The sequence below is a fragment of the Panthera tigris genome, chromosome A1 (genome assembly GCF_018350195.1).
Source record: "Panthera tigris isolate Pti1 chromosome A1, P.tigris_Pti1_mat1.1, whole genome shotgun sequence".
NCBI classification, from domain to species: Eukaryota; Metazoa; Chordata; class Mammalia; order Carnivora; family Felidae; genus Panthera; species Panthera tigris.
Window position 1 is genome coordinate 208,806,808 of NC_056660.1, and position 22,990 is coordinate 208,829,797.

The following is a 22,990-nucleotide window of genomic DNA, read 5'->3' on the forward strand; positions in this document are numbered from 1 at the left end:
TACATGGTAAGATCGTTGTTTGCCATAGGCATCGATTCATCCCATACCATTTTTTTTTCTGTACATTTAGCTCTTTGGTCAGTAATTGAGTGAATAAGGCATTTAGTAAGTCTATGAATAGTAGTACTGGCAGAAATAGGACAAATAGGAAAGATAATACATATCCAGAATACATTTCTATTCCATTAGGACCATCTCTGCTTCCCTATGATGGAAGGTTTCCATTGTGGTCAACCTGTCACTAGGTACTAGTTTATGGGACTGTATCATGGGCTCATTGCTGGTTTTTGTGGTTGGCCGATTAAGTTGCTCTGCAGTGGAAGTAGCCAGATCAGCCTTGGTGAGGGAAAGTCCATCCCTCCCATCATGGGTGCCTATTGAGCAAGTACTGGGTGACTGGGGAAAGAGTCTGACTAACATCCATGAACAGTTCTACCTGTCCTCCAGGTTTTTAAGTGCTTCATCAGCAGTGGTTGACTTCTGATTAGCATTCACAAGGGCACAAATAGTTTCACACTTTAGGCCAATTCTGAGAGATTATCTGTTTGTTATCTATTGCTGTTTAACAAATCATCCCAAACTTAATGGCTGAAGAAAACATCTATTTTGCTTTTGAATCTATTTAGGCAAATCTTGCAGGGATAATACATCTCTGCTCTACTTAGTGTCACTAGGACTGACTTGAAGGCCGAGGCTGGATTATTCTAAAGGTTTGGTCACTCACATATCTGGAAGTTGATGCTGCGATTGGCTAGGTCTTTGGCTGGGATTGGGCTGAAACATCTACATGTGGCTTTTCCATGTGGGTGCTTAGTTTACTCACAGCATGGTTACTGGGTTCCAAAGGTAAACATCCCAAGAAGAGTAAAAGAAGCTGTATTGCTTTTTATGACAGCTTTAGAAGTCACATGATATTGCTTCTGCCATAGTCATAGACCTGCCAGACTCAAGGAGAGGGATCACAGATCTCATCTCTCAGTGGGAGAATGTCAGTGTCATGTTATAAGGAGTGCATGTGGGATGAGATATACTGGTATGGTCATCTGTGGAAAATAAGAGTCTGCCCCACAATCATATACTTCTTCTGTAGACTTCCTTATCACCAATTTTCATTCTTGTTCCTTCCAAGATCCTCACTGTATACCCAAATTGGTAGCCCTTACACATGGATTGATATTGATCTATATTTCTGGGTGTGTATATTTCCAAACAGAGGATAAACACATACACTGCTTAAAGTTCTTGTCACCGAATGTGTCTGCCTTATTGTCCTTCATATAGCCAATGTGAGTAGCCCTGTAATGCTGAGGCAATCCATTTACGGAAGGTGCCAACATGTTACGCAGAATGACCTGAAAACCCTTCTTTAATTTTTCTTATTCCCTAGGCAATGGGTGAGAAGAAGGGGATAGGGCAGTGCATCAGGAGGAGGAATACTAAGGATGTAAGCTACATGTTTGTGAAAAATGTTAATGTCTTTATTTATTTATTTATTTATTTATTTTTAATGTTTATTTTTGAGAGGGGAGAGACAGAGCACGAGCAGGGGAGGGGCAGAGATAAAGGGAGACACAGAATTCAAAGCAGGCTCTAGGCTCAGAGCTGTCAGCACAGAGCCTGACACGGGGCTCCAACCCATGAACCATTAGATCATGACCTGAGCCAAAGTTGGACGCTTTGGTGTCAACTGAGTTGACTGAGCCACCCAGGTGCCCTGAAAAATTCTAATGTCTTTAGAACCTGCTTGAGCCTAATCTTTTTCCTTGAGGATGGAGTATAGTTGCACACAGCTTTAGTGTTTACTGGATCAGATAACACCTCAGTGCATGACGGGAAGATCAGGTTGCATAGACACTTAAAATCCAATGGTTCCATAGTGTGGTAAGCTAAATAATGGCTCCCCAGCACATCCACATCCTAATCTCCAGAACCCATGAATGTTGCTTTATATGGCAAAAGCAACTTTGCGTATGTGGTTAGAATCTTGAGATGATTACCCAAGATTATCTGAGTGGATCCAATGTAATCACATTCCCTATAAGAAGAATGTAAGCGGAATCTGAGGCAGAGTCAGGGGAAAGGGGGATGTGAGGATGGAAGCAGAGATTGGAGTGATGCCCTGAGAAGGAGGAGGAAGGGGCCAGAAGTCAAGGGCCACAGTCACTAGAAGCCAAAAAATTCAAGGAAATAGATTCTCTCCTAAGAGCTCCTGGCAGGAACAAGTCCTAACAAAGCCTTGACTTCAGTTCAGTGAAACTGATTTGAGACTTCTGACCTCCAGGACTGTAAAGAGAATAAATTTACATTGTTTTAGGCCACTATATTAGTTTCCCGTAGCTGCTATAACAAATTACCACAAACCTTGTGGCTTAAAACAGCAGGAATGTATTCTTTCACAATTCTGGAGGCCAGAAGTCTCGAATCAGTATCAGAGGGTTACAATCAAGGTATTGGGGGGGGGGGGAGGGGGCGCTGCACTCCCTCTGAAGGTTCTAGGGCAGAATTCCTTCCTTGTTTCTTCTAGCTTCTGGTGGCTTCTGGCATTCCTTAAGTTTGTGGCCACATCCCTCCAATCTCTGTCTTTGTCCTCACGTTGTCTTCTCTCTGTGTGTCTTTTCCTCTTCTGTCCTCAAATTACCCTCTATCTCTCTCTTATGTGTGATTATCACATAATCACACATGTCACATTGAACTTAATCACATCTGCAAAGACCCTTTCTCCCATATAAGAACCTTTATGGGTTCCAGAATTAGGACTTGATATCTTTGGTTGGTCCTTATTTAGCCTATTACAGCCAAGTTTGCAGTAATTTGTTACAGCGGAAACTAATACAGGTAGATATTAAGTCTCTACTAGGGCACAGTAGCAAGCCAAAAACTGTTTCTCAAAAGGAAAATAGTTACTTTTTTAAGTTTTTATTCTTATTTTGTTTTTAATTTTTTTAACATTTATTTATTTTTGGGAGACAGAGAGAGAGAGAGAGAGAGAGAAAGTGAGAGTGGGGGGAGGAGCAGAGAGAGAAAGAGACACAGAATCTGAAGCAGGCTCTGAGCTCTCAGCAAGCTGTCAGCACAGAGCCCAATACGGGGCTCGAACCCATGAACCATGAGATCATGACCTGAGCCAAAGTTGGATGCTCAACCGACTGAGCCACCCAGGTGCCCCAGTTTTTATTCATTTATTTTGAGAGAGTGTGTGTGTGTGTGTGTGTGTGTGTCAGAGAGAGAGAGAAAGAGAGAGAGTTGGGGAGGGGCAGAGAGAGAGAGAGAGAGAGAGAGAATCTCAAGCAGACTCTGCACTGTTAGCACAGAGCCCTACACAGGGCTTGATCCCACGAACTGTGAGATCATGACCTAAGCAGAAATCAAGAGTTGGATGCTTAATAGACTAAGCCATCCAGGCATCCCATCAGAAGGAAAATAGTTATTTTTAAGGAGAGCATGGCTTTCTTAGGAAACCCTAGGAGACTGGACAGTGATGCTTTGAATGCAGCTTCTCAGATCTGCCACTGACATTTCAAACTTCGTTGAATATATTGTTGTAAGGGACACATGTTAGCCTAGGCTAGTTGAAGAACTTTTTGTTTCTCTCTGTTCCATGTAGAACAGGTTGCCTTAAGGGTCACTTAGCGAATGGGCAGGAACCATGCACTGAAATGTGGTATATGCTGTTTCTAAATCCCAGGAGATCCATCAAGCACTGTGCCTTTTTCTTGGTGGGAAGGGGTACAAAGTGTGGCACCTCTTTCATTTTTTTGAGAAGATATTCTGAGATGTTCCATCTATTGGACTTCCAGAAACTTCTCCAAAGGAGCAGGTCCCTAAACTTATCTGCCACATGTGTATACCTTACTAAGGCATTCCAGTCCTATTAATCACTTGCTATATATTCTTTTAAACCCCTTTATTTTCATTTATATATACAGATATTCCACATGTATTTACTTCTCACCCAAGCTGCTCTTCGTCTTTTTCTCACTATAAAATATGCAGCGGTGGGTTAATCAATGCTGACATCCATGCTCTCAACTCCCACCCACAGAGTCCCCTATGAATTGAATGAAAGAGAGACATTCTGGAATGAGAATACACAATATGATAACAGGCATCCTTTTTCAAGTTCAGTTAGACCAGATGTAAGGAGAATTGGTGTGGTTTGTCTTTTTTGTGTTTGTGGAATTTGCAGGTGGTTCTGACTACTAGATTCTTCTATTTCTGAGCCAGATGTGCTCACAAATAGAAGTGGCACGCATTTACTGTGTGCATGTTTGCATAAATGAATTCCTCCCTCATTAAAAGCTGAGGATTGTAATACTCAAAGAGTATCTTCTTTCTTCATTTGACAGGCACAACTAGATGATGTATTTATCCTTCAGTGGATAATTTCCAGGAGAAATAAAAAGGAAAAAAAAATAGAAACTGAAATAGAAGAAGGAAAAAAGAGATGTATTTGAGAAATGCCACCTCCATTGTATTGTAGAGAATAGAGTGGAGGAGGAAGAGCCAGGGAGATTAGATAAAAGCTATTGCCATTAAAAACAAACACACACAAAAACCACACACACACACACACACACACACACACACACACACAAACAAACAAAAGCAAAACAACAACAACCAAAACCGGAACACAATACTGATATATATGATAATATGGGTGAAACTTGAAAACATTATGTTAAGTGAAAGAACCCAGACACAAAAGACCACATATTGTATGATTTCATTTATATGAAATATCCAGAATAGGCATATCTATACAGACAGAAAGTAGATTAGTGGTTGCCAAGGCTGAAGAAGGGCAATGGATGCGGGTTGGGTGGGGGGTTACTAATGGGAATGGAGCTTCCTTTCGGGTGATAAAAATTTTCTGGAATTAGATAGTGGTGATGGTTGCACAACTCTCTGATTATACTAAAAATCACTGAGTTTATAACTTAAAAGCATGAATCTTTTGATAGGTAGAATTGTATTTCAACACAACTGTTAAATTTATGAAAAATATCAGAGTAAGACATCAAAGAATTTTGCCTAACAAATAATTTCTCAAACTTCCTATCAGATGTAGCATTTCCCTAAGACTTTGAAGGACAGACCTACGTAGCAACATTTCAGGTAGTTTCTTTTCATGGTCATTTAACTAATATGATGGACAATCTAACAAAAATGAAAGGAAAATATCACCAACAAAATCAAGGATTTTTACTTATTCCACTTAATGATCAGGAGAGATAAAAGTCTTCTGATACTAAAAGGTTAGGAAGAAACAGCTAATCATAAATTGCCCAACTTAATCATAAAGTGAATTATAAAGGCCTCAGCAAACATACGAATAGTGATCCTCAAGGAAGCAAATTCTCCTTTATTTGTGGTAATTGCTATTCAACATAATGGACACCTGTTGGTGCCTTCCAGAGCATTCTGAATGCTAGCTCATGGCAATTGGGGAAAGTCTTTTCTTATAAGACAAATAAAATGTCTTAAATAAACAAACAGGTGTTTTGTTACAGGTAGGTACACCTCACCATGCATCATATTTATAACTAAACGGAATTTGGGGCAATTTTGCAATTGGGGCAATTTGCAAGCATTTTTGCTTGTTTGTTTGTTTAAAGAAAATCAAGCAGGGATGCCTGGGTGGCTCAGGTCAGTTAGGCCTGACTTGATTTCGGCTTAGGTCATGATCTCACCGTGCATGGCATCAAGGCCCGCATTAGGCTCTGCACTAAGCATGGAGCCTGCTTGGAATTCTTTCTCCCTCTGTTTCTGCCCCTCCCTCGTCTCTCTCTCTCTCTTTCTCAAAATAAATAAATAAACTTAAAAAAAAAAGAAAATCAATCAATATAGTAGGATTGGCGGGCGTTGCAGTGTCTATCCTATATCAATTTCCCCCTTCTTACAAATAGAACCCTGATTATGTTTGGAAGGGTGTTGTGAACTGAACTGTGTCTTTTTAAGATTCATATATTGAAGTCATAACCCCCAGTACCTCACAGTGTAAATGTATTTGGAGATAGGATAATTAAAAAAGAAATTAGGTTAGATGAGGTTACTAGTATGAGCCCTAATCCAATATAGACTGGCATCCTAATAAGAAGAGGAATTGTACATTTTCTTTTTTAAGTTTATTTATTTTGAGAGAGAAAGAGAGAGTGAAGCACAGACATAGATGGAGAGAGAGAGAATCCCAAACAGGCTCTGCATTGGCAGCACAGAACCTGATGTGGGCTTGAACTCATGAACCATGACATCATGACCTGAGCCCAAAGCAATAGTCAGATGCTCAATGGACTGAACCACCCAGGTGCCCCTAAACTTAAATATAGATAACACATGGGGTGTGAGGGTGGCTCAGTTGGTTAAGTGTCCAACTTTGGCTCATATCATGATCTCATGGTTTGTGGGTTTGAGCCCCACGTTGGGCTCTGTGCCGACAGCTCAGAGCCTGGAACCTGCTTGGGATTCTGTGTCTCCCTCTCTCTCTGCCCTCCCCCGCTTGTGCTCTGTTTCTCTCTCTCTCAAAAATAAACATTTAAAAAAATTTAATAAGTACACAAATACATAAATAAAAAGATACAGATTACACACAGAGAAAAGACAATGTGAAAACACAGAGAAGGCATCCATCTACAAACCAAGGAGAGAAACCTCACAAGAAACCAATCCTACTGACAGGTTGTTCTTGGATATCTAGTCTCCAGAATTATGCGAAAATAATAACTACTCTGTGGGTGCTTTGTTATGGCACCCCCAGCAAACTAATATAAAAAGTAAACAAAAACCTTTTTTTGTTTTGTTTTTCAGTTTTTTTGCAAACATGGGTGGCCATGACTCAGCATTCTAGCCAAGGAGACATACAAGCAGAAATTCCTTGGTGAACCATTTGCTAGAACTTTCTAGAATAGGTCAGAATTAGCTCCCATGTGTCTTTTGCTCTTTGCCCTTTCCTTTCTTCCTGCCTGGAATGGGAATATAAATCTGATAGTGTAGTAGCCAACCTGGGACCATGAAGCAACAGCCAAGGATGGCCAAGTGGAAAGACAAGAGACCTGATGGCATCATAAGGCCATTGTACCAATCTAGTGCCACCTAACTCCAGGTTCTTGTAGGTGAGAAAAACAAAACATTTAATTTATTTAGCCACTTTTTCCCCTTCAAGTTTCTATCTCCCATAGCTGAATGCAATTCCTAAATGATACCATAGATATTTGGTATGCATGTGCATGTGTGTGTGTGTGTGTGTGTGTGTGTGTGTATAATTCCATATATTTAGTATGTATATATCTATATACACTAAATATTTATATATACTAGATAAATACTGTATATATTCCAGAATTTAGTGTATATAGATATATATATATATATGGAAGAGAGAATTGTGCTATATAGGTGAAAGATCTAATTGGAAATCATAGGGAACATGAATTTATTTACTTCCAACCATCTGCTTAGCTACACAGTTGCCACCTTCTCATTTGTGAGCAAATTTCAAATGAGATAATTAAACAGAGAGATACTGACTTTTTACTTAAAGTGGGCAATGATGCCTACAAATGCATTTATTGAGTATCCAAGAGGATTTCAAAGGAACTATAATTTGGTAGCCAATGCACTTAGATGTAGAGAAGTTGTCCACTGTGATCATTGGAGTAGGTTTCAGAGTAGCATCATGGGATTCCTTGTCAATTTCCTTGTAAATTGTCATATGTGGGCTACCCAGGTGTCTGACCTCTGGCTCATTAGCCTGTGTAGTGTGTGAACCAGCTATGGGTCTGCAAACTGTTACCAATTAGCAAGAGATAAGGAGATAAGGAGGCTGTCACCAAATGTAAAGGAACTACATCATTTGAACAGACTGTTTAGTTCAGTTTACTTAATTTTTTTGGTGGCAAGACTTCTCGATGGAGGAAGCAATAAGCTGGTTTACAGTCTGGTGCCAGCTCCATATCTCATTGTAGGTTTGTACCGTGCGCAGTACAGTATAACTCGGGTCTGATCAGCTAATCATGGTGGAAGATAAGGATGTGTGTGTCCGCCCTCTGTAACTCACCGGGATGGGAGTCCAATAAAAATCGTATTTCTATTAGGTCCAGACTGTGATGATGACTTTGAGCCCCAACTATCTGCATAAGAACTTGGCCATGCTCTGAGAGTCCCTAGAAAACTGTCTCATATTTGTTCAGGAAAAATTCACTCAAATTCTTTCACTTTGGTCTGCTAGCCAAATCGTCCCAGCATGGCCTCTGCTGCTGATATTTTCAGTGACAAAACTGAAGTGTTCTATTATTTAAGATACTTTTGGCTGCAAGTAACAGAATACTCTCCTTTATCTTAACCCACCATATCTTTAGTAATACAGACATTTAATTTTCTCACATAACAGAAAGCCTGGAGGAAAGCAGGTCTAGGTTTGAAACTGGCTCAATGGTTGTTTGTAGCTCAGTCTCTTTGCATCTCTCTGTGCCGTCCTCAGCATGTTGGTTCTGTCCTTGTACAAGTCACCTAGTGGCTACAAGGGGACCTTCACAATTTTAGATGTCACGGTGTCCAGCAGGAGCTTTCTTTTCTTTTATTCAAACCAGAAAACCTTTTCCAGAAGCAGCAGGTGTCATCCCCCCATCTCCAACCACACACACCCAGATTTCCTGTTACATCTCATTGGTCAGAACTAGGTCTCAGGAAATGCCCTACCTTCAAGGCAGTCTGAGAAGGCAATCACCTGATGAAGGGGAACAGGATAAATATCACTGGCATAGTCAATTAGGATTCATTTCCTTGGGCTCCACTCATGGATACCCCAAATTAGATCAAGGTTCTGTTGGCAGAGAAGAATGGGGGGGGGCGGTGTGGGTTTCTGTTGTGTAGTTACCCAGCAGCATTTTCCAGGGATACTGTCTCCCCAAAGCCATCTTTCTTTGGAGGACTAGATCAGTGCTAATGATAGTAAAGAGACCTAGGCTTCAAAGCAGCTTGATCCAGATCAAGTCTCAGAACTTCTCTCATGCAAAGAGCTGCTTTCGCTTCTAACATTCAGTTTCTGAGCCCTTGACAGCATCTTCCGGACACACACTCACACTCCCATGACAGGGAACCACAGTTTTCCAGCAACAGATCTGTTTCAAATGCACACTTGGAAAGGAAACATTCTCTCAATGGAACATCATTCTACTGAACTGTAACTGCTGACCACACAGATATTATCATCCACTGTAGCTTTAGCCCCTAACCGCTTGGAGCCAGTCTCAAACATCTTTTTTTTTTTTTTTTTTCAGACTGTGGTCTTTACATTCGTAAATATACCATAGAGGTAGTTTTTTTCCAGAAGAAAGAAAAGTGTGTGCAACTCTTTGCTTCTTGCATAACACCAAACTGCTAGATGCTTTGAAATGGCAGTTTTCCAGCTCCCATACGTCCTGTCAAGGTTTCAATAGATTCAAGTTTCAGCCAGGGATCGAGCACTTACTCTATCCAAGCCCTCCTTACAGCAGTTTCTGAAAAAAGTTGTTCTCAAGCAACTGGCCTAGGAATGGGATCTCAACTCTGAGATGGTGGCAAAAAGTTATTTCCTTTTTTTCATCACCTAATTAGTGATCCTTGTAATTAAATAATACAAAGGAGTGTGTGCCACATACAAAAACAACTGATAGAATTCTATCAAGTACAATGGTGTGTGTGTGTGTGCGCGCGTGCATGTATGAATCAAAAGAAGCTGGATGACTTAGGAAGATTTTAAACAAGAAGCAGGGTTAGAATTATAAGTAGGTTTTGGCCAACAGAGACAAAAAAAGGAGTGAGCCTTTCTGGGTGAGAATAGTTAAATTCCCAAGTGTATAAGCAGTTTAGATAAATTCATGATTAATTTATATTTTTGAAGCTTTGTTTTCTGTTTATATTGACTATTATGGTTATTGTGGTGGGTTCCTTAGGAATAACTGGAGCTACCCAGATTCAACCATTTCTTTTCTTCCACTCAGTTTCTTCATGCAATCTTGACCTTGATCTAGCTGCTTCCAAAACAACAAATTCTGAATTTAAATGAATACTAATCAGAAGTTTCACAAGATCTGCAGTCTCTCACATTATTGTTCATCCCAGTAAAAGAAATTGGGGCACATAACCTGTATTCTCTTGAACTTTCTTCAACTGGTATAATTACCTTTATTAATAGGGAAACGTTAGCATCTTCTGGTCTTTTCCATGCATAAATTCTGGATATAATTCTCCAATAGTGCTATTATTATTATTATTTTATTTATTTAGCACCAATTCTTAAACATCAGTTCCTTTTAATTTAGAGAAGAGTAAAAGAAAATGGGTTGATTATTATATGCATGAGAGTCACTTTTCCATCTTTCCATTTTCTTTTTCAAAAAACTTTGACAATATGCATAAAGGCATGCAATGCTTGCCTTCTGATGAAAGGCAGTTTCTGGCTTCTACTGGCTGGGTTAAATCTCATTAGAGAATTTAGAAAATTGGATTTTATGTGTCAGCAAAACTGATTGTTCTTTAAAGCATTTGAAAAACCAGCAAGGGCGGTGTGAGGGTGGTGGAATCAGACAAACGGGATAGGATATATGGATCCTGAAACAGGGCTTGAGAAATCTTCTTTATTCACACAAGACCAAATGTGTATTTACTGAAAACAACACATGGAGAGGATGGGGAGCTAGAACTTGCTTTGTTAAGCTAAAGCTTGGGAAATATTGTAATTGAAGATCCACCTGGTGTGTTCAAAGCAGATTATAAAGCCTGTTGAGCAGCAACCAATTTCTCTGGAGATCAGTTTGTACCTGTGAACGTAGCTGGGTTGGCCCTGTGGTAGTCCAATCAAATCAAACCACGGTTTTGGTTTCACTCATGATATCTCTCTCTCATTTCGCTCATTCTTTCTCTCTCTGTCTCTGTCTGTCTCTCACAGACACACGCAGAGACACAGAAAGTTTTAGTGGGAATGAGTATTTTGGTAGGTTGAGTGATGGTCCCCAAGTATGTTCATATTCTAATTCCGGAAATCCTTGAGTGTTACTTTATATGGCAAAAGAGATTTGCAGATGAAATTAACTTAAAGGTCTTGAGATGGGAGAGAATAACCTGGATCATCAAGGGGGAGGGCTTAAATGCAACCGCAAATATTCTTATAAAAGGGAGGTGGGGGAGCTTTGATACAACAGAAGAGGAGAAGGCCATGTGGCCACGGAAGCAGAGATTGTACTGATGCAGTTACAAGCCAAGGAATGTGGGCAGCTGCCAGAAACTGGGAGGAAAGTACTGGATTCTCCCTTAGAGCCACTGGGGGGGAGTGTGGACCTGCTGACATCTTGGCCAGGGAGACTGGTTTTGGACTTCTGGCTCCAAGAACTGTGAGAGAATGAATTTCTGTTGTTTTAAGCCACTAACTTTGTGGCAATTTGTTCCAGCAGCAAAGGACATATAGTGGAGTGACATCTTAGATATCAGAATTTAAGGCAAAAGTCATATACAGATAAATCATTGACCCCTGAAAATCACTTAAGAACACACCACGTTGGAGAACAATATAGCAAGTCTTGTCCCCAGCAAGCGCTGGAGTGGAGTGTCGTTTCTTCACATGAGATGGCGGATGAAGGAGTTGGCTTGTGTTTAGGGGCTATGTTCTGGCAAGAAGATTTATCTTTAAATATTAGACTCCTCACAAAAGTACCTGGCAACCAAGATGGCAGATTTGTATCTCCCATCTCACTCTCAGTCAAGGCACATGCTCTTCGAATGGAACAATGGACAAAATTGCTCATGTGATTTAAATTGTCCTTTCTTCCCCCCCAAGTTTGATTTGTTTAAGATAAATAATAATAGCTAACTGGTAACTCAGCACATGCAAGATGCTTTTCTAATTGCTTATATTAACTCATTTAAAGCCACAAGCCGAGGTGTACAGAGGCTAATAATTTCACTAAAATGAATTTTTCGGGGGTGCCTGGTGGCTCAGTCAGTTGAGTGTCTATCTCTTGATTTGGGCTCAGGTCAAGATCCCAGGGTCGTGGGACTGAGCCCTGCATCGGGCTCTGTGCTGGGAGTGTAGCCTCCTTAGGATTCTCTCTCTCTCTCTCTCTCTCTCTCTCTCTCTCTCTCTTCCTCTGCCCCTCCTCTCTCTCAAACTAAAATAAAAATAATAAAATAAAATGGATTTTTCATATATTTATATGCATATTTAAATAACCTTCCAATACAAAATCAAAGACATTTGAATATCCCAACTTTTTGTCCCATAAGATTTCTTTGGGGAGGTGCCTAATAAAGTTGGTCTCGATTTCAGAAACTGTGGATCCTTTATGAATATGCTACTCCACAAGGAAGCTCCTCTCTTGTTTCATGCAGACTTTCCCAACTACTTTCCATTCAGCTTGAAATAAAAAGATATCCTTAGAAAACTTTTCCTTTCTTTGCTATTAACTTGAAGATATGCTGCTATTTTCCAAGCCTCTATTTTCATAATTCAGTCTGATGCTGCTAAATTAATACACACTTTATTCCCAAATCCTTTTTCCAGCAACCTCTGTGGATATCAAAGCTGATACATTCTGTGCTCCCTTTACTTATTTTTAGTCCATTAAAAAAATGTCTATTTTAATTTGTCTTTCATACGATGCATTTGAAATAATTTCTTTTCCCTTCCTAACCACAGAACATTTTCTTGGGTTCAGTAAAATTGATGCAATTTTATACAATCTTTGGTAACTCTCTTACTAGAAGAGCCATATGTATGCTTCAGCCATGGCTCAAAGCTGCCATAAAGCTTTGACTCTACCGGTTAAATAACCAGACTGTAGCACGCTTGATGGGATTCTTCAGGTGTCCTTAATGACTGAGTGGTGTTGCTGCATAGTTGATGGCCACCCAATGATTCAGAGAGATTGCAAAAAAGAGTGAATTGGTGATGGCAGCCAATTCGGTCACAGAGCACGCAGGGGAGATCCAAGAACGAATGATTCTGTAGCTTTAAGATCACCCGCATCATTACTGTGCACCCCACTTGTCTCACTGATTGTTTAAAAAATAGAGAAATTCTTTTTCTGGCTTGTTATCCAGACAACTTGGCAGTCTATGGTGGTATCATCTGTCTTTCTGAGATATTTCTCCTTTTCTTTGCTACAGCAAAACTCTGACTGTCTCCTAAGGACACCGATTCTCCTGCATCCCTTTTGGGTTTATTTTCCTTTCTCCATATACTTTAGGCTTGTGAAGAAGGATGGTGCAGTTCTCATACTGTTGCTGCCCTGCCCAGATTCCCCTTCCTCTCAGTGCCCTCATCCCATTTGCTGGCTACTCTAAGTGGGGGCTACTGACCACTCAGAGCTGCTTCCTTCTCTGTCACAACATCTTTCTAGACATGTCTCCTAAGGCAAGGGAAACAAAAGCAAAAAGAACCTATTGGGACTACACCAAAATACACAGCATCTGCACAGCAAAGAAAACAATCAACAACCCAAATTGGCAACCTACAGAATGGGAGAAGATATTTGACTTATCTGATAAAGGGTTAGGATACAAAATACATAAAGAACTTATATAACTCAAAACAAACAAACAAAAAAACCCAAAGTATCCAATTAAAAATGGGAAGAAGACACAAACGGACATTTCTCCAAAGAAGACATATAGATGGGTGACAGACACAGGAAAAGTTGCTCAACATCACGCATCACCAGGGAAATGCAAACCCAAACCACAATAAGATAACACCTCACTCCTGTCAGAATGACTAAAATAAAAAACACAAGAAACAACAAGTGTTGGTGAGGATGTGGAGAAAAAGGGACCCTCATGCACCGTTGGTGGGAGTGTAAACTGGCACAGCCACTGTGGAAACAGTATGGAGGTTCCTCAAAAAATTAGAAATAGAATTACCATGGGACCAAGTAATTCCACTACTGGGTATTTATCCAAAGAATACAAAAATACTAATTCAAAAAGATATATGCATCCTACGTTTATTGCAGCATTATTTACAATAGCCAAATTATGGAAGTAGCCCAAGTGTCCATCAATAGATGAATGAATGAAGAAGATGTGGTATACACATATAAAGTAGAATATTACTCAGCCACAAAAAGAATGAAATCTTGCTATTTGCAACAACATGAATGGATTTAGAGGGTATAATGCTAAGTGCAATAAGTCAGAGAAAGGCAAATACCATATGATTTCACTCATATGTGGAATTTAAGAAACATAGCAAAGAAAAAATAGAAAAACAAACAAACTTTTGAAAAAGCCCCCACACTCTTAACAAACTGATGGTTACCAGAGGGGAGGGGGGATGGGTGAAATAAGTGAAGGGGATTAAGAGTACACTTGTCTTGGGCACCTGGCTGGCTCAGTGGGTGGAGCATGTAACTCTTGATCTCGGGGTTGTGAGTTTGAGCTCATGTTGTGTGTAGAGATTACTTAAAAAAAAAAATCTTTAAAAATAGCATACACTTGTTTTGATGAGCACTGAGTAATGTATAGAATTGCTGAATCACCATATTATACAACTGAAACTAATATAACACTGTACATTATACTGAAATTAAAAAAAAAAAAAGCTGTTTCTTTTTGAGAACTGCCCTACATCAGTGGGTCTCAAAGTGTGGTCCCTGGGCCAGCAGCATCAGCATCATCTGATCATTTGCTAAAAATGCAAATTCTGAGGTCCCACCCCTGGGCTATTGAGTAAGAAACTTGGGATTGGGGTCCAACCACCTGTGTTTCTCATGCACATTAAAGTTGGTCAATTACTGCCTTAGAGTAAATGGAAACCCAGAGCAGAAATGCCCAGGATGATACATCTTCCTTTCAGGGGTTATCTGCAGCCAATGGCTGAATGATTCAGGAAGAACAAAAGGCTGTTAGTCCCTTTCTTCAATAGGGGACAACTTCATGATGCCATTCAGCCTGCAGAAATCCTTGAGGGATCAGGCTGAGGCTGGAATCGAACTGAACCTATATCTTGGCCAAACGTGTTCCTCACCCTGTTCTGCACTCTCATTCATTCCCTTAAGAGGTATTATGAGTTTAATGTGTCCTCCCAAAAGAGAGATGTAGCTCAGAATGTGAACTTATTTGGAGACAGGGTCGTTGCAGATGTAATTAGTTAAGATGAGGTCATATTGGAGTTGGGTGGGCCCTTAATCCAGTATGACTGGTGTCCTTAGAAGGTGAAGACACAGGGACACAAGGAGACTGCCATATGAAGATGGTCTATGGAGTGTAGACACTTCAATGAGAAGAAAAGCAAGGTTAAGGGTATGATTAACTGGCTACGCATACAGTGGAAAGGGACAGATCCAGCTACCTTTGGCTCTGTCATGGCCCCTCACTCTTGTTGCTTTCTACTGTTCACCATTCCTGGGGTGTGTGCCCCTTCCCAAGCTCTTTCCCAGTGTTCCCAAATGGTGCTCAATATACTGAACTATCCACAGAAGGTACTCTGATGAGGACAGAGTGGCATTGCTCTCAGAACTCCCTCAAAGGGAGGAATTTCCAGTCATACCTCCGCTCAAAGTTGGAGTACTTGAATTAGGAGAAGAAATCATTAAACAGGGGATCACGGAAGGCCTTTGGTTTCAACTCCTAAGTGAAGCTAAATAACAAGAACTCATGGAAGGTATTAAAGGGAAATTCCTAGTGTTGATTTGTTGGGTTTTGGCATGTCCTTTCTTTTGGAACTTCTCCAATGAAAACTTCTAAGTCATTTTCTATTTGTAGAATTCTGTCATAGCTCAGGTTTGGCTTCTCCAACTGGTGCTTTCCTTAGATGAAGCATTCAGTAAGATGGAGCTAAAGAAAATAAACATTTAACTAGAATTACTATAATGTGCTTATAATGAAAGGACAGGTTTAAAAAATAGTGTATATTAAAACTTAAGTTTCCTAAAGTAGCTTTTCCAAAATAACAAAACATCATTTGCTGGGTAGTGACCGAAGATACACTGAGTGGCTCTAGCTCTTTTTTGTTTAATGTGGAATAATTCTATATACTTCAAGGCCAAATTTGCTTCACTTAGCTTAATTGTCAGTTAGATGAATGGAAAATAGCATGTTACTAATTCCAATTTATTTTGCTTTGATATAGTCAAAATTCATGCTGTGGGGAAAAAAAGGAGGTCAGATTCTGATCTGACAACTTTTTCTTTTTTATTATTCATATTTTGCTATAATTGCTAACATTTAGCAAACAGTCCAACTAAATTACAAATAAAATACACAGCTGACATTTCTTCTCATAAAAGGAAAATGTTAAGCCCAGTATAATTACAGAGAATGAAAAAAAGGCATACTGGTATGGTTAATTTTTGTATTTTCTGTGAAGAAATACCATACATGATGAAAACCTTTGTAAATAGGTTTTAAGTTGATTCTGTTTTGGTCAAAACTAGTTTCTTAAATCTGATTGCCCAGTTTTGGATTAATCTTCTTAAAGACAATCAGTTCAGGGACACCTGGGTGGCTTAGTCTGTTGAGTGCCCGGCTCTTGATTTCGTCTCAGGTTATGATCTCACGGTTTGTGAGTTTGAGTCCTGTGTCAGGCTCCTCTCTGACAGTGAGCAGCCTCCTTGGGATTCTCTCTTTCTCTCTCTCTGGCCCTACCTCTCTCTCTCTCCCTCTCTCTCTCTCAAAAATAAATAAACTTAAAAACAAAACAAAACAAAACAACCAACCAATCAGTTCATATTATTCTCAACAAGACTGCTTTTCCAAAAGCTGTTAGAGAATCTAGTAGTTTTGTTTTTCATATATAACAAGTGTCATTTTTTCTGTTCAAAATGGTGCGTGTAGTTGTCTGAGGGGATTGGTATTCCATTGATTTGCTATTAATAAAAGAAGCTCAAAATTGTTCATGGTAAGAAGAAATCTGGTAAAACCCATTATCCTGTATTACACTGATGCTTGGGAACTTCTTTCTCTTTGAATGAAAATTGTCCTAGAAGTTGAAGGTTGTCTGTCTGGGCAACTTCAGTCCTCTTGGACTCTGGGACCATCGTTGAGTTAGGACTTATGTGTAGACATAAATAGGCAACCAGCTCTCTGGTGTGAGGAGTGTGTATATAGGTGTTTGAACCTCAGTTTTTTCATCTGCAGAATGGAGGCAATTCTGCCTACTTCACTGGGTTTTTGAAGGGCTTTAAAATGAAGCAATTTTTTTAAAGGCCTTTACGTTATGTTAAAGGAGTGATAGAAAAATGGGAACTGATCAACATAAGGATTATGCTAGTGGTCTCTATGCTCTGCACATATTTATTCAGTGCCTTGTTTTTCTTTAAAATGGAGATGATGATATTGACCTACTTCAAAAGGTTGATGAGAACAACTAATTACTGTTGGTAAAACACTTTGAAAACATTGAGTGCTATCTATGAAAATGCTAAATACAGACTTCCTGATGCAGTTGAAAGGATTAATTAGGGAATGTTTGCTTGAACCTTGATCCCCTAATGAAAGGTGTTTCTCCTGTTGCTATTTTTGTGTTAACTATTATTTTGTGCCACAATTTGTTAGATAGTAAGTGTCATGTCTGGATGGTTTTTAACTGTCTCCAGATGGAATTTTGATAATTTTTCTTTGAGAGATCAAATGCATTTCACATTGTAAAGTGTCTTGTCCAAGGTCATTCAACTAGACTGACCTTTGCTTATTTTGGGCTGTCACTTACGGCTTCCTAGATGTTCTCATCCAAGCCTCTCTTTCATGTTCTGCTTGAAATATTGTACTTAGTGATGGATTTTTAATACTCTAACCCTCTATCTCTCTGAACATTTTTTTTTTTACCAATTACAAGAAAAAATTAAGAAGATATTGAAAAAAATTGCTCTTTAAAAAACTTACTGAGAATTAGGATTTGCATGAGAATAAAAGGTTGTCCCTTCTCTTTTCCATACTTAAATTTGTAAGCATACAGGCTTATTCTCCTGTTTTATTCTCTTAATTCTCTTGGTGGCAAAAGGGACTGCCTTTAGACTATCCTCACCCCGAAGGGTAGTTGATGAAATTTCATTTCCCCTTCTTTCTAATGGATACAATTGCTCCAAGCCATTTTGCAGTGTTCCAATATATTGTGAATGATAATTGTGTCAAAGAACCCACGTGATTTCAGAAGCTGGAGAAAAGGATATCGGGCAGCTCACAGACTCTGTGGGGAAGCTACAGGCCATGAACGATGGCCAAATCATGTTGGAGAAGTGCTTCCTCTGGAAACCAAATCCTATGGCTCGTACCGTTTATATTCCTGACACTGGTACCACCAGCTTCTGCCACCATAACCGTCATTGCTGCCTCTGAAAATCAGATGCTGCCATTGCCACCACCAACACCCATCTCCACGGTAAATGTGGGCAGCCCTTCCTCTTTTAATTAAACTCTGAGGGGAATGAATGGAGCCATAGGAAGCCTGAGAAATCCAGGGCCTGGCATTTCCAACTTCTATGGTAGAAAAGGGGCTCTCTCTGAGGAGTGCAGATGGGCCTGGGGAGGGGTGTCCTTTAGACACTGGGAAGAAGTTCAGACACTGGGTGGCCAAGAGGAATGACAAATGTCCAATAATCTAATAGGACTGTAGTCTGTAAATATGTGCATTTGATTCCTTATATTTACCCTTGGAAGAAATATTTAGATGTTTTTAATTAAAAATTTTTAAAGTTTATTTGAGAGAGCGAGTGAACAGGAGAGGGGCAGAGAGAGAGAGAGACAGACAGACAGAGAATCCCAAGCAGGCTCCTCACGGTCAGCACAGAGTGCAACGTGGGGGCTTGAACCCACGAACCGCAAGATCATGACCCCAGCAGAGACCAAGAGTCAGACACCTAACCGACTGAGCCACCCAGGTGCCCCTAATTTAAATTTTTTCATGTTTATTTATTTTGAGAGAGAGAGAGAGAGAGACAGACAGACAGGACATGAGCAGGGGAGGGGCAGAGAGAGAAGGAGAGAATCCCAAACAGTCTCCAAAGTGCCATCACTGCAGAGCCCAATGTGGGGCTCGAACCCACCAACCATGAGATCATGACCTGAGCTGAAATCAAGAGCCGGACACTTAACTGACTGAGCCACCCAGATGCCCCAAAGATGTTTTTAATTTTAAAGATATCTTTTTACTTTTTCTGTTTACAAAGGCTAAATTCTGCTTGGGATTAAAAAAAAAAAAACAAAAAAAAAAACTTCTGTTATTAATCTCATGGTCTTTAATGAACATCTCACACATAATTTGTATACAGATTTTCTACAGAATATTTCCTGTTAAATATGGCATTAAAAATCCTCTTGATGGCATATTTGAAAAATAATTATCATAAAAGTCAGTAAGGAGGAACAGTGGACTTCTTTATTATTATCAATAGTCATTTCTGTTTGTTTTTTCATTCCTTTGGTTTGTGTCAGCAAAAGATAGCAACTGGTGCCCATGCAATGCCAGAATTCTAACCAGCTCCGGATTAGTTGATTGCATTACTATGGTTTTAACACCCACTGGCTTTTCTCTAAATCTAATTACTGATTTTATGGTTCTCAACATTGCTGATGGTGAAAGCTTTTTTTTTTTTTTTTTTACTTTTCTTTTTTCCTGAATACAGTGCCTAGCTCCACCAGAACTATGACAGTATGTTGGTGACTTTTGCAAACCAATAATGCTGTTTGTAAAGTTTATCAACAATATTCCCTGTGGCAATCTCTTCAAATCTCAGTTTTCAGAGTTCTCATTTGAAACACATTTTGAATTCTTTCAGTATCAAGATTCCCAATATTTTATTATTATTATTATTATTATTATTATTTTAAGTTTATTTATTTTGAGAGAAACAGAGACAGCATGAGAAGGGGAGGGACAGAGAGAGGAAGAGAATTCCAAGCAGACTTCATGCTGCCAGGGCAGAGCCCGACATGGGGCTTGAACTCATGAAACGAGAATATCATGACCTGAGTCGAAACCAAGATTCGATGCTCAACCAAATGAGCCACGCAGGCACCCCAAGATTCCCAATATTCTAAAGTAAATTGTACTGGTACTGGACAGGTACCCATGTGGCTTGCCACAAAAAATGGACTACTCTTGTTCAGTTCAGATATTTGTTGCTCAGCTCTCCTGAAAGTTTTGCAAAGAATTTTTGGTTTTGTTTTAATGTAATGGTGGAGGCAGAGAAAGCTTTCAGAATGGAGACGCTGTAGATGTCAACTGCTTCATAATGAATGTTCATTCATTAGCATTTGACAATTCATCTTTACTCAACAGTATTCGATAGTATATCCAGACGGGCTCTGTTGAACTCTCATCATGAATCAAAGTGTAACTGGTAAAATTGAAAACCTTAATCTGGTTGGGGTGCAAATTTTAAAGATTTTTTTTTTCCAATCGCTGCCCTAACTGTACTAGACAGAAGCACCCTTTCCCCTCTTTACCTATACTCTGAGATCCCACTGAACGGTCTGTGAGAGCTCCCATTTATTCCGTCAAGTACTCAAAATTCCCTAATTAGGCACCCAGTCATGTGAGTTGTGCCTAGCGAGTACCAAGGAGCATCCCTCATCTCCTGGTGGCCTAATGCCAACAGAACATTGCAGAGGGGAAAAAAAATGACTTTTAAAAATTGTAAAGATGCTTCTAACCACCAAGAAATGAAGGGTGTCCCACCCCTGCTTCTCACCAGTGCTCACTAGGCACAATGCACATGATTAAGTGCCTGGTTAGGAAACTTTGAGTATCTGACAAAATAAACTGGAGCTATTACAGGCTATTCAGCGAGGTCTCAGTTTGAAAACGTTTGGCTTACAGATCAATAACTCATAAGACTGAAATGGCTCTGAAAAAAGTTGGTCTCTGATCTATGAGGGTACTGTGGTCTGGGAGGCTTGAATGGATATGGAGAGGCATGTTGGGTTATTCTGACATAAAAGACTTTGTAGGATTCTTGAAGAAGCTATGTTGGGCCCTTCTGGGCTCCTACCAAATAGGAGCCACATATCTCTGTAGCATGTATAATTAATGTTTTAAAAGGCATATTAGGGGTGCCTGGGTGACTCAGTCCGTTAAGTGCCTGACTCTTGATTTTGACTCAGGTCATGCATGATGTCACCGTTCGTGAGTTCAAGCCCCACATATGGCTCTGCACTGAGTGTGGATCCTCCTTGGGATTCTCTCTCTCTGACTCTGCCTCTCTCTCTCTCTCTCTCAAAATAAATAAACTTAAAAATAAATAAATAAAAGACATATTAAATGGACTGTTGGTTATTGGTAATATATTTTATTTTGGAACAGATCCACGTTGGTTTGGTTTAAAACACAAAATTCTTCTCTTCCGAGGAGAATATGTTGTAACAGGATCCGTCTATTGATGCAATAAATATTGATCACCTGCTATGTGTGAGGCACCACGTTAGAATACATACTGTCTCTCTCTAATACACACACACACGTTTGTATATGAATCTGTATATAGAGAAAACGTACATGTACAAAATTGGTGGTAGCTATTTAGCACAGGGAATTTACTAAACAGGTAGCACATACTGTTTAAGCTGCTCATATGAGAGTCACTCTGCCTTGTGTGACCCCTTGAATTATTATCTCATATAATTACTTCGTTCTTATTTGGGTTTTGACTCCCCACCGAATCTCTGAGCTTTAACAGGGCTGGACTGTAGAGCAGGCTCTGCCCTCCCTCCACTCATTACTTCTTAGCGGTAATTAGTGGATAGATTGCTGCTAAGCATCAAACAGGTGCAGACATTTAGCAGAGGGTAGGGTTACATTTCTCCAAAAGCCGTGCCTTTCCCGCACATTTTGAAGGCAACGTGTTGACAGTACAGAACGCAGATGAAAAGACGTTGGAGGAAAGTATACACATTACACAAACTTTCGTGTGCGTAGCAATCACCTAGGGATCTTGTTAAAGAGTAGATTGTGAATCAATAGGCCTGGGGCAGGGCCTGAAATTGTGCTGGTAACAAGCTCCCACGTGATGCCGGGGCTTCTGTGTGGATCAGACTTGGCTGATGCAAGGTTATATGTAATGGCCGCATTAGGGACCAGACTCTTACAACCCTAGATAAAGAAGCTAGAGCGCTTGCCCTAGCCATGGCCGCTCTCCAGGCCACCCCCGCCCCGCCGGGTCAGCACCCCAAGTTCGCCCGCCTGTAGTCGCGCCTGGCTGGCCTATGACAGCTGTTTGCAAGGACCTGAAAGGCTTGCCTCTCCCTACTCTCCGAGTCGGAGTCGGAGCGCAGCCGCCCGGTGAGCGCCGCCGCGCGGGCAGACGACGCGACTCACGTGGGACATCTCCAACTGCTCCTCCTGGAAACCCGGCAGACCGGTTTTACCCGTCCTCGTCCAGAAGTGGCTACCGATCCAACTGCAGGCAACCGGAGGAGGCCGGCGTCCTTCCTCACCTCCACCCGCCCCCCGCCTTCCCCAGTCACTTCTTCATTTTTCTACCTGACACTCCCGGAGCCGCAGAAAGCGAAGACCCAGCACAGCAGCTGGCCGAGCACCGTCTCCAGCGACGTGTGTGAAACTGTTCAACCCCAAACACAAACACCAGCCACTGACATGTTTTAAGAAACGCCACAGTTGGATGACTGCGGAACCAAAACAGACCAAATGGGGAGGCAAGAAGGGAAAGCAATTGGCCCAGTTCGGTTGGAGAAGCGGCTCGTGTTACACTCCCTTTGCCAGTTAGCGTCGTGGGCGTTTGTTGCTGTGTTAATTACAGTTCTTCCCCGAGTCGGAGGCGAGAACAGCCCTGGTGGAACGGTTTCAAGTGGAGCGTTCCGCCAGGGGGAAAACAACTGCCTTTCTCCCCAGCTGGGGAGGGATTCCCAGCAGGCAGCCCACGGTGCGCGCTGTGCGCCCGCATCGCCGGCGAGGCTCCGACCGCGGGCTTCCGGGTGCGCTCTCAGACGGAGCCTCGCGCGCTTCCACCGCGTCCGGCTGCCCGGCCGGCTGAGGCAGAGGAGTAGCAGGTCCGCTGGCGTCTCC